This window comes from Protopterus annectens, chromosome 7.part0 (assembly GCF_019279795.1).
Source record: "Protopterus annectens isolate FY-2018-M chromosome 7.part0, PAN1.0, whole genome shotgun sequence".
In the NCBI taxonomy this organism is placed as follows: domain Eukaryota; kingdom Metazoa; phylum Chordata; order Ceratodontiformes; family Protopteridae; genus Protopterus; species Protopterus annectens.
This window is the reverse complement of record NC_056739.1, coordinates 688,612,712-688,626,563: the sequence shown is the minus strand read 5'-3', so window position 1 is coordinate 688,626,563 and position 13,852 is coordinate 688,612,712. Positions and strand designations below refer to the sequence as shown.

The window sequence follows — 13,852 nt, the reverse complement described above, 5'->3', positions numbered from 1 at the left end:
TACAGAAATATTTTGAAAAAGTATAATTGTACAGTCTTTATATAAAACATTGCTTATGCTACTCACAAAAATGAAACATACACAATATGGAAAGTATTCAAAATGATCAAATCACAAGATTTCCCCATGCTTTTGAGAGCTATGTGACAAAATACAAGGAGAAATGCCATGTGGGCTCACTGACAGAAAACAGGTGGACCCAAAGGTGATGTGATAACTTTACTGGTTGAGAATCAGACTTATCTTTACCTTAAATCATCTGCCATCATCTACTATTATTATTATATTATGTGTGTCACTGACATACATAATATAATAGTATCATGTATGTCACTGACAACCCTGATATGTGTGCTAAATGCAGAAGGCTATTGAAGGAAATCATTACATATGTTTATATTTACAGCTCATAATGGAACATAGCACACTAAGTAAGAAACTTGAATATGATTGTTTCTCACTGCTGTAGCAAACTGTGAGGGCTGGAGCATGCATTGTAAGGGACTTCTCCAAGCTTTTGAGATGTTTCTGTTTCTGTAAGATGTGTCTGTGTGACTTTCTAAAATAAACCATGTGCATTAGATGTGCAAATAGCAAAATGTGCATGTTTATGCCATCATATAAAAACTACATGGGATTCCAAGACCCAGTTTCAGTCACTGAGCTCTGAGTAACCATATGTAAGAATTGCCGTAGCATGCCTGAAAGTCCAAGTGTTCACTGCCAAAGCCTATAGAGGTGATGTGACGTGTCATGTAGTATATAATATGTAGAGATCATCTATGTCACTATATTTATGTGGATGACACACAGGTCATTTTAACTGTGCCTCTACATACTATAATATCCAGCTTCATTATGAAAGAAGCATCAGCTAACATCAGGCCATACGCAGCTCAAGAATATACCAGTACAATAGCTGACCACCATCTAGCAATGTGATATACATCAGTCATTCATACATTTATTCATTTATTATCTAATAAGTGTTTGTCCTAGACAGGGTCACAGGACAGCTGGAGTTTAAAACTGATAATAGGCAGGTATAAGGAAGATCACCAGTCCAATAAGGAAAACCAGTCTATCATGACACATAGACACGTGTGTGTGTGTGTGTGTGTGTGTGTGTGTGTGTGTGTGTGTGTGTATATATATATATATATATATATATATATATATATATATATATATATATATATATATATATATATATATATATATATATATATATATATATATATATGGATCTACTTTAGCTGGACAAATTTCCATTTCATTGAATCTAAGTTAAACAAGCTCACTATCGCGAAAGTATACTACTGTGAAAATATGATTTTGCGAAACTCATATTACCGAAATCTCAAGTGGCAGAATACTGCTCACACACCTGGGTGCTTTATTTAACCAAAAGTAAAACGTAAATACTTCCTTTGTATCTGTAACATAAAACAGCAAAACTCCACATGAAAGTAAAACGTAAAGTCATCTTTCGTGACTGTATCTTTTGCATACTACACTAAGAAAAACTAAGATGTCCATAAATCAAAACATAATTATCCTCTCATATCAATAACTATATCTTCAGCAGGGACGCTATGGCTCTTAGATAATCCAACAAATTATATTCATCCTTATGTTCATATATTGTCTGAAACTGTTGTCTACGAATCAGTGCTCTTTTCTTTGGGGAAGTAGGGCAAGCAGCTGACAATCTTCTACGAACCTCATCTATTCTATTTTGCTCATGCACCAGAGCTTCCACAATACTGTACAAATCGCATACATGCTTTCCAGTGATACACTTAAACCGTCTGTGCCATGCCTCGATGACATTTTGTGTCCTATGCAGATTTAATTCATTTAACACTGAAATATTCCAAAATTTTACTGGAAACAATGGTGGAAATCTAATACATGTCGTCAATCTTGTACAGAAACTCCTAGGTTTCCCAAATAAATACCACTCTGAAAAGTACTTTATTAGTGGTTTACCTTCTTTGGGAAATATCTGTTTCAGTCTAGTAAAAGCATGTAACACGTCCTTTTCATCCAGAAATGCTAAAGCAGCTAATTTCTTTACGGACAACTGAAAGTGTATATCTGAGTTGTAAAGTGAGCCCAGACCCAACATTTACACTTTTCTCCAGATATTCCTTCCAAAGTGGAAGAATAAACCCCTACATACAACGTTACTGACATTATGCTTTATACTTTTGATTGCTGAAATTTCAAAATTGCATAGTAGAAAGGACACAACTGCACTTAAACATTCTTCACTCATTAGGTTAAATAAGCATTACCACATCAGATTGTACAATTTGAAAGATTTTTTAGTCATAAGACAAAAAATTAGTGGAACACTTTTTGAATATGCGCCATACTTTATAAGTGAATGAATTGTATAAAGCTGGCGACATTCCCCTTCTCTATTAAAGTACGTGCCATCCATTAACCAAATGTCAGCAATAGATAAATCTTTCAGATTCTGTTTAGTAGTCAGTAGTATAACAATATTTTGGCTAGTTGAATTGCTCATTGTTCTTTTCAGAAACATGCCATTTTTCAAAGGAAAACTCTCTGGTGAAATATCACTTAAATAATACGGGGAAGTTAAACCTGATTCTTTCTTTTTAATTCGTACTCTTCTAACAGCCTGCAATAATGCCCTTCTACTAGGTAGATAGGTTGCAAAATCTAAAGAAGATGACACTATAGCATCATCTACTATTAAACACGGTGAATCTCTAGAATAACTAGCTCTCTGTCTCAGTTCATGACACACTTTATACTTTTCTACTTCTTCTGGTTCCCCTGAATGGTGGTGCTCTACAGATTTTACTAACTCTTCACCTTCTGTTGCCGATAAAGTAATAGCTCTACCTTTACATTTATCGGAAACTTTGTATTTGCAACACCAGTATGTTTTTGTTTTAGTTTTCTTTTCAACATGGTACACGTATCCTTCCATTAGCAGTACCTCGTTTCCACATTGTGATTTCCCAGTTTGATATACTTGTCCCAAAACTTTGGGTGGTAATCTGCAAACATCCGTCATTATTGTATCTGGTACGTTAGTACATGTTGCGAAGCAATGTCATAGCATTTAAAGCTATTAATGGCAGTAAATTTAATTTTGTGCAAAGTATATTCTACAAATTGTAAATTCATGATAATGACATTTCGATAAAGTGTGCTAGCATTTCTAAAATTCGGTGAAATGGAAATTCGTCCAGCTAAAGTAGATCCATATATATATACATACATACATATATATATATATATATATATATATATATATATATATATATATATATATACACACACACACACACACATATGTATATATGTGTGTCTTTGTGTGTGTTTATATATATATATATATATATATATATATATATATATATATATATATAAATGTTCAGTTTATAGGACAGTTAATTCAGTTATTATCAAAAGGGTGAGTGGTTCTGAAGTTAGTTCTAATCACAGCTGCTTCACATTCAGAAGGTCCTAGGTTTAGTCCTCATTGGATCTATTAATTTTAGTCTGGCAATCAGCACAAATGAATAAGGCTATTAATGGATAACAAGCTACTTCTTTTAGTCTAGGGTTTGAGTCCCTAAGCCACCATTTGCTTTGTGATTTGGAAAAACTGGGCTAAGCTTTCCAATGGACTTCTGGACTACGTGCCTGGTAAGGACTATGATCCTTTAAATAAAGTTATCACTCTTGTCTTTCCATTCCTGCCCCCTTAGGCTACTACTGCCTACTCCCTTCTATTGTTAAAACTTGTGTTCTCGTGTATGTTTTAATTTTTCTTTTCTCTTCTTTGCAGCACTGCTGCCCCAGTATTTCCTGGTGAACCTACTTGGTTCTTGCTAACTTTGGCCTGGACTGGACATCCGCCCAGTTTGTGCTGTTAGCTAAGGACTATCGAGTACTGCTGTGCACCTGTCCTTTTTGGGCTTTCATTTGGTATTAACAGCATTGCTCCCACAATGATTGTATATGTTGTCAGCTTTGGCTACTGGTAGTTTTTAGGTTTGCAGTCTGATTTCCACAGCTTGTCCTTCCTGTATATTACACATGTGTACACTTGGCCCATTTAGCTAGTCCTCCTGCGGGTTCTTCCAAGTTGTTTACTGTCCCATTTCAGTCCTGCCAATCTTTGCTTGTTGTTATACACCAATCTCAGACTTGTCCCACTCTGCCATTACTAGCTCCTTTCCCCAACAGTTGAACTGATCTCATTGATTCTCTGATTTACATTGCTTTATTCAGTTTATCCTTAATATACCACTATTTTTTTCTTAATTTTAGCATTTCCTTCCTCTGCACATTGGTGATCTTCCAGGGTCTGATGGAATGTTCATACTCAGGCTACCTGACTTCTTCTGAAGCAGAGAAGCGTGGTCTGCTATGGTCTCTCACATGCACATTTCCCCAGCCACCCATCACGTTCTTACATTTACACCCCGGCCAACCATCACATTCTTATATTTACACCATTGCAAACAGTCCCCCAACTTTATCCAATCAACTACTCCCCCTTAAAGTAACAGTCGTTACATTTTTAAATAATATAAACCTACCTCTGTTTCATATATCATTAAATATTATAAACCTACCTCTGTTTCATGCAACATATTACACTTCAGTTATAATTCAAAAGTGATTGACATAACCTAATTAAACTATCTTCTCCAATATACCAGAAGCAACACCTATACTACATATTATATCATTATATAAATAAGAAAAAATATCTTGATCTATCTAACACCAACTTACTGCAATGTAACTTCCCACCAAACATTAATGGTCAGCACAAAAACAAAACATAGTTTTAATACTTTTAATAAACTTATTAGTAACTCTCACATTACCCTTCCTTACATATACAATAGATCACATAGTGCTCAGAATAGCTAGCACACTGTACAAAATAAACAACTATAACAGTTGCAAATCAACAACCTATCTCAACATAGTCATTTATAAATACTTTACTAGAAGTCTTCAATACTTCTCTCTACTTATTAATTGGAAAAAAAGACAGCTATCTAATTGCTTAACATAAATAAGTTATCCTAGATGCAAACCTTTCAGTATGCTCATCCTACCACTTTCAACCTCACAATGTGCAGTTGACACTGAAATGAACCCAAGCCCATCTCTAAGTAATACCAGCAAATAAATCTCAAAAACAGCACTGTTGTAATACAGCTCCTCATTTAACTCTACCAGAGGCACTGCAAATATATAACTGCTACAACATGTAAAAACACTAGAAGTCATGCTCATTAACATATAGTGCTTACACAACAAAAGAAGCCTGATACATGTTTGGGTAAACAGATATAATTCAGATATATCAGTTCATAGGTTCATAGGTGTTTACTAGGCTAATGACCACAAGGGCCTTTTTAAGCCTAGCCATGCATTCCAAATCTCTGACAAGTTTTGATACCTTTGGTAAGTGCAAGCATGGGCCTGGGAGATGAACCATTTACAGGTTACCTGTGTCCATTAGAGACATAGATGCCAAACCAGGGATTAATTTCTGGTTTCCCATCCAATTGTCCAAGTCGCACTTGAATTGGGTTAGGGAGGAACTCTGCTTCACATGGATGGGGAGCTTGTTCCATAGATGGGGTAGTCTCTGGGATACATAACTATCTCTCCAGCAGGTCCTATTTATATCAAAGGCAAGGTTTAAATCTTTAGAATGGGTAATTCTGGTACTGTTTGTTTTGTGGATATGCAGGAGGTCCATTAGTGGGGTCTATATCACATTATCGAAATTCCAAAATGTCGAACACCATAAGCTTAACCTTGGAATCTCGAAATGTGATATACTCGAACGCTCAGAACAGCAAATTTTTTCCAAGGGAAAAGATTTACTGTTCCGAGAATACACACACACACAGCACAAGCACACCAAAATACATAATCCACACATACACACTTCACAGAACCCTACACTAAATGGTACATACACTACTAGCAATCCACTTACCTTAACCCAACCCTAACCCTAAGGTCCCTAACTAACACACACTCACCTTACCTGCTCCCTAACCCTAAGGTCCCTAACTAACACACACTCACCTTACCCGCTCCCTAACCCTAAGGTCCCTAACTATCACACACTCACCTTACCCGCTCCCTAACCCTAAGGTCCCTAACTATCACACACTCACCTTACCTGCTCCCTAACCCTAAGGCCCCTAACTATCACACACTCACCTTACCCGCTCCCTAACCCTAAGGCCCCTAACTATCGTACACTCACCTTACCCGCTCCCTAACCCTAAGGTCCTTAACTATAGCAGACTCACCTTACCCGCTCCCTAACCCTAAGGTCCCTAACTATTGCACACTCACCTTACCCGCTCCCTATCCCTAAGGTCCCTAACTATCACACACTCACCTTAGCTTGGTCTGTTCACACACTTACCATAACCCGGTCCATCACCTTCGCACCACAGTCGAGGAAATAGTGAAGCCACAGAAACGGCCCACTGAATACTTTCCCTAGGAAAATATTCGGTGTTCTGTAGCTTTGCTATTTCAAGCGTTTGCTCAATAGGGGTCGATATTATAACATTCAAAGTTTTAAGACATCGGTGTTATAATATAGACCCCATCAGAATGGGGTCTGACAATGCCCTGTATGCCAGGCATAGATCTCCCCTCAAAAGCCTGTAGGACACAGAATACAGGGAATGGGCCTTGAGGTGGTCTGCATAGGACATATTACTTACTCTCTGTATTCTTTTAGTAAGTAACTTCTGTGGACATTCCAGTTATTGGATATGCCTGGTTAGGTACATACCAAAGGGGACATTGTAATCAATGATAGGTCTGATGAATGCTGAATACAGTGGAACAATAACTTCCTTGGACTTAGATGCCATAACTTTGTTTATAAGTTGTGCAACATAGAATGATTTCCTCACCACTGTAGCCATGTGAGGATCAAAAGCTAGATTACTATCTATGTGTGTCCTGAGTCCCTGACTACTGGGTCAACTCTAAGGGGTGTGTTGTCAATATGATAGTTACCAGGTATGGATGACTTCCCAAAGGATACTATTATGCATTTCTTAGCATTTAGTTTAAGTCCATGGTTCTGACACCAGTTGTTTGTCTGTGTTAACACCTCCTGGAGAACATTTGTGCCAGTGTGAGATTCAATGGCAGCTCCTAATTTGCAATCATTTGCAAATTTAGTCAGCCAGAGACCATTGACGTTGGCCTTGACTTCTGAGAAGTAAATGCCAAAAAGGAGCGGTCCAAGGACTGATCCCTGAGGGACTCTACTTGTGACAGGTGTCTTTGTAGAGGTGAACTCCCCAATGCTAACTTCCTGGATCATGTCTGTGAGCCAGTTGGCTATCCATCGGGTGACATACCTAACCTAAAACACAAAGAAAATGGTATGGTATTATTGGTCAAAATGTCCCAACTATAAAGGTCTTGATTGTTTTGCATAAGATTTCTATAAGTAGAAAGATTTTTTATGTGTAGAAAAAAGTTTATTTTTGTTCAACAAGATGAAGTACCTTTAATAGGACTTAATTGGAGAGTTGATGTTATTGAACACAACAGTAATTGAGTGCATATTTAATAGAGCAATGACAGGTTGTGTGTAGTTGACATCTGAAGACATGTGGTAAAATGAAAATGCAGTGTTTAACAGAGTGTTAATGTGTACAACGTGCTTTGTGAATAAAGTTGACCTGAAGAGGTTTTTATTATAAGTTCCGGTGTTTCTCTCATTCCACTTGCCATTTTCTTTGTGTTGTTTGTGGCATTACTGGCCATTTCTTCTTTTTTGGTTTATTTGTACCTAACCTTTTGAGTTTGTCAACAATGCCGAGTGGGGTATTATGTCAAATGCCTTGGCCTGGTCAAGTTAGGCAGTGTGAATGATTTTGCCATCATCCATTGCTTTGGTGACCTTCTCAAAGAAGTTCACCAGGTTGAGTAGGCATAATCTTCCCTTGACAAAACCAAAGTAGGTTGGGTCCAGTGTCTGGAGGTTTACTATATCTCTAGTGATCATCTCCATGATAATTCTTTCCATGACTTTACATATAAGACTAGTGAGACTTATGGGTCTGTAGTTTCCAGGGTCTGTAGATGACCCACCTTTGTGCAGAGGGATAACTGTTACCTTTCTCCATTCATAAGGCACAAAGCCTGTTTGGAGGCTACAGTTAAATAGTAATTCCAGAGGCCCTGATAGGTCATGTTTCATGCTATTAAGATGGCATCCTGGGATATTGTCTGGGCCTATTGATGCAGTGTTTTTTTGTCTTAGAGAGAGCATTAAGGACCTGTTCCCTAGTGATGGTAGGAGGAGTTATATTTGATGATATTTCCTGAGGGAAGGTTGTGGGGGGAGGAATAAAGTTGGAGCTGAATTTATCAGCCAGGAGGTTTGCTATATCTTTGGGTTCACTATAGGTGGCTCCATTTACAATGAGATCTGCACACAATTGTATATTGCCTTTGAGGTTGCAGACATAGCTAAAGAATGCTTTGTGTTTGTCCTTGGCCTGGGAGGCCAAACTTACCTCAAATTTGGCTTTGGTAGACTTTATTTGTCCTCTGAGTTGTTTTTTTAGTTTGATGAGAATGCTTTTATCCTGCTGGGTGCTGCACCTCCTAATTTTTGCCATGATTTTCTTCCTCCTGTTATACATCCGACTGATTTTGTGATTCCACCAGGGTGGCTTGTTTTTTGAGTTATTTCAGTAGTTCTACATGGTGGGTACAGCTGCCTCTATGCAGCTATTAACATGCTTGTACAGGGTTTCTCTGAACAGTTCTGCATAGGCAGAAGTATTCTCAGGGTTTATGGGGGCTTGAAATTTTGCCAGGTTCTCACTTAATAGCAGAAGGTTAGCCTTAGAATAGTTTCTGAATATTCCCGGTTTAGCTGGGGGTCCAGGTTTTATTTTGACTGCAAAGGAGACCATTTTGTGGTCTAACCTTACCAAAGAAGGCATTACAGTAGGGGTTGTGCAGCAGTCACTCATAATAGTGAGGACCAGATCCAGTACGGTTGCACCCCTGGTTGATGTATTGACTATCTGGTCCAAGGAGTTTGTATATACAAAATCCAGGAATTTTTTGGAATTATTTCAGCTGCCTGGTTCCTTTACTTGAGCTGGTTTCATTCTTTTTTTTTTTTTTGATGAAAAGAATATTTCAAAATAGGCTGGTAAAAGAAAAAGGGAAAGGGGAGATAAAAGGAAGATGATTTATTAAACAGTTTCAGGAGTAGATTAGACAGACTGTTTTTTTCTGTTATCTATAATTGAAATGAAAGATCCTTTAAAATTCATGTTCGTTTTCTAGTTTACAAGCCAACTCAACTATAACACATTTGCATGCCTCTTGAGATTATTGATTCTATTATTAAATTCTGACTGTCACTATACCAAGGGTCTAAAATGCTGAAAAATAATGTCCAAAACATAGAAGGGAGAAAAAAATTAAGTGTTTTTTGCAGAGGGGGGCTGATGTGGACGGGGTCAACCCCACCATCCCACCTGTACTTCTACATGCCAACTTCATGGTCACACCAACTTAAAAATTAGATAAATCTTCCAAAACAATGCAATCATTGCTAGTGCAGCACCAGCAATGAGTTCCGGTGGAAATCAGTCATCAATGTTTTGTTCTTTGTTTTTTTTTTTTTTTTTACTCAGGCTACTGACACTTCCTGAATTTGACCACCTGTATAGGAGCAAAGCTCATTTATTGGCCTGACAGAATATGCAACATAGTGAAAATTGTCCAGCTTACTAAAAATGTTATGTTGAAAATTCTTCCTTTATATATGCTCACCACACTAAATTTACCAGAATAAAGTGGACAGAAAAAACTACTTTGGTGTTAAGTCTTCTGTTATGAAAACTTCTTTGCTTAAATGCTTACCTAAATAATTTTGTGCTGGATTAAAAAAAAATTCTACTGAAGTTCTATAATTACGATATTTACATGCATCTGAAGCAGGTATTATCTCAGTCGTTAAAGCAACCAATACCAAATTATTTATTCTGCCTTCCAGTGATATATATGGCTCCATGATGCAACAAGGGTTTCAGATTTTTTTGGAAATTCTCATCTGCTACAATTCAATTTGATGTATATACTTACACACACATGCACTTTGGCCTAGTTAATATTCCATGAGTAGTGTAATATACGTGTTCCTTTTGCCATATTCTGTTAATAAATTTTAGCAAGTTGGCTGCAACAGAAATGGTTCACTGTTTTGGATGAAATTGCCTGCTTGCTGGCCTAACTAATGTTGTTCTTTAATTTATTGTTTGATGTTGCAGATCCTTCCTGTTAGATACAATGAAAGGTCAATGTATGTTGCTCTGTTAAACAGTGGAGACAGCAAAAATGTAACTGAATTAATCCATCTGCTCACTATTTGAACTGCACACAAAGTGGCCTTCTATTTTTCAAGATGCTACTCTCAAAATGGATGTATACACTATTTTCAAACATTTGTGTAGATTTCAACCTTACAGTTTGTTTCCTTGTGAACATTTACCAGTTTAGTTTATCAATTTAAGAAGTCCAGAACAGCACCAGTGAAAAACAATTGCTTCCAAATTAGTCCTTTCCAGTTAATGTAGTAGACATATCCTTTAAACAGTGAACCAGAACTGCTTTGAAAGCTAAACACACTTACGCACATACTTGCAACCTTTATACATGTTTGGGTAAACAAATATATTAGTAATTCTCGCAAACTTAGATAAAAAGATGACAACATCAATTACAGTAGAAAATGCACATATGAAATACTGGGCTGTACAACTGCTCAAAATGGAAGTTTAATGTACTTTATATTTCACTTAATTCATTACTGTCATTTTTCTTTATTGCCGAACTATTAAACCAACAGCTATTTAAACCTATATTTGTCGGGCTAGCATAAGAACATCATTGTTAGTGAATTTAATCACTATTTTTTAAAGTTTAACTCAAACGTTGATTTAGATGAATGCCATCCATCTAGCTTTGTATCTGGTGCATGTCCAATAATTCTGGAGTCCACAGTTATTTGGGCACTAAACAAAATTAAGCGATCTGCCTCCATGGGTCCTGACTTAATTCCAGACTACTTATTAGTCATAATGAAGGAAGCTCTATCAACTATTTTATATGAAATATTTAATAGATTGCTGGTTAATGGATGTGTGCCACACTCTTGGAAACGTTCATGTATTATCCCTATTTACAAAAATGAAGATAAATAAATTAAAAAAAAATTGTAAGCCAATTAGTTTAACTTGTTTACTAGGGAAAACATTTGAAAGATGTCTGACTATGGTAATAAATAAGGCAAGTACCAATATGGATAGCAGGAATTTGGATCAATATGGGTTTACTTAAGGTAACTCTACTCAGAGTAATTTAATAGATTTCTATGATCAGGTTATTATGGCCCTAGATATGGGTTTAACATCAGGAGTTATTTTTCTAGATCTGGCTAAGAATTTTGTTAGCCTACTTCATCAGGTTATTAGAAATTGTCTAATATCAATTGTTATAGTTACATGGATAATGTATTAGTTAAACAACAGGAAACAAAGTGTTAGGATATAAAATATTTACTCTGACTACTCATTTGTCAAATCAAGTGTTCTTCAGGGTTCTGTATTGGATTCTTTTCTACTTAATGTAGTATTTTCTAATATACCTACAAACGATAAATTTTGGATATTTAAATATGCAGATAACCGTAAGGGTTTATAATACAAAATAAATCCGATTTTGATCACCTTCATAACTTTTTCTCTAGCCTGAACAACTGGGCACTTCATGCAGATCAAACATTCAGCATGGATACATGTAAAATAGTGTATATTTCTAATATGATTCAAAGATGTGCTATTTATTTATCATCTATAGAACTTCAGGCAGTGAACCCCTATTGATTTAGGTATTCATGTCTAATTTGTCTTTTAAAGGACATGCTGGTAAAATTTCTACCAAGGCTATTAAATATACAGATTTTTTGTTTAAAAAAATCTTACTACAAGAAATTAATACTATTTATGTGAGTTACTTAAAACTTATATACATCCCATTATTGAATATAATATTACATTTTATATTTATACACAGACAAACTTAAATTGCTTAGAGAGGGTTTAAAGACGATTTACAAATAAGATAGTCTCCTTGAAACAGAGTATTATTTTAGGTGCAAACATTTGAACCTGTTTTCCATTTGTTACAAACACTTAAGTGGTAAACTTATAATTGCTTTTAAAACCTTTCATGACATCAGTTAGTAAATTATGTTTGATATTGAAGTTAATAATTTAAAAACTCTTAAAAATAGCAATTTGAAAATTTTCTCCAAAATGCGAACATAGTGTTAGACACTTGTTTATTACTATGAAGATGAAATCATCTTTGGAATAACTTGTCCATATATATATATATATATATATATATATATATATATATATATATATGTGTGTGTGTGTGTGTGTGTGTGTGTGTGTGTGTGTGTGAGTGTGTTAAGGGACTAGACTATTTTAAAAGGAGTCTGGAGGCTTAGTTTGGTGACAGGGTGTACAAATCTTCCTTATATGAATCAGTGATTTTTAAATGGCTGTAGGGCCTAAGCATTATATACGTATGTATGTATAAATATGTGTATAACCACAGCACATTGGTTTAAATGGACAATATGCAAATTAATAAAAAATTTGTATGATTTACTAAAATTTAAGGGTGAAAGCAAACAGCCTGAAGTACAAAGAAGAATAAGTCTAAGCAAGAAGCTTTCCCATTTTGGCAGTGCCATAGCAAATGGTAGGTTTATTGCTTAAATGAAGTCAGCAATATTGCTTTCATAAAGACTGATACATTACTACATCAGATGTCTACTTCCAAGTCTTTTCTGCCATCCTACTTCTGCTGTAAAAGCTACAGTTATTATTTATAAACAGAAAAAAAAGTTTCTGTTCCTTGACTCCATGGTATGATCTGGGAAGATCAGATCAGAAAGCGGTTTCCCAAAAAAAAAAAAGGTAAAATTAGACCCCCCCACCTAACTCCAAAAACTTTAAGAACGTTTCCAAGGCAAACTACCTCCTATTAAGTGATGGTATAGATAGTTGCCAAGTTCCCCCAAACCCAGAAAACACAGAAGCCAATGCAAAGAAATACACAAAAGCCCTGTATGACCATATAAATTATTGCATAGAAATAGCAGTTCATACCTCTCAATCTCTTAGTGCAGGAAATCTGGACAAGGCCTGACAAAAGGGGGGGGGGGGGCAAAGGCCCAAAAATAGGGACATATTTTAAATATTGCTCTTATAAATTTAAAAGGTTGCTGAAGTAACAGGGTTTGTTTTAACATACATTTTCTGAAGGTTATGAAGTCTGAAACTCAAATGTATGTCATTATTTAGTGACTTCAGTCCTCATATCATCCCAGTGATTTGCCAGAAAACCACAAATTTTATGAGGAACAGACCAAAGATATGAGTAAAAAATCTGGAGATGCTGTGAAAATCTGGACAGCTGATAGGTAGTACCAATCTGAAATAAGCCCAGGTCAAACAGCAAAAACAGGCCACCCTCCTGGTAGTAAGTAATAGGCTAAACAGGAAAAGAAGGAAATCCTGTTGAGAAGTAAGGGGGAATGCACTAAACAGAACAAAAAGTCACTTATTAGTCTAAACAAGCAAATCAGGGAACTAGTCAAGACTCTAGAAGTAGACATTTTTAGGCAAAAACAGCCTCCAAAGCTAAGGATAACCATAAAGCATTTTTCCATTACATCCACAATCTT

At 36.0% G+C, this 13,852-nt stretch overlaps 1 protein-coding gene across 1 annotated transcript in view; it reads right to left on the bottom strand.

Moving 5' to 3' along the window:
- LOC122806635 (cholesterol transporter ABCA5-like) overlaps window positions 1-13,852 on the bottom strand; it is a 1,155,982-nt gene that overhangs the window by 220,443 nt on the left and 921,687 nt on the right. The gene's annotated exons all lie outside the window — the stretch shown is intronic.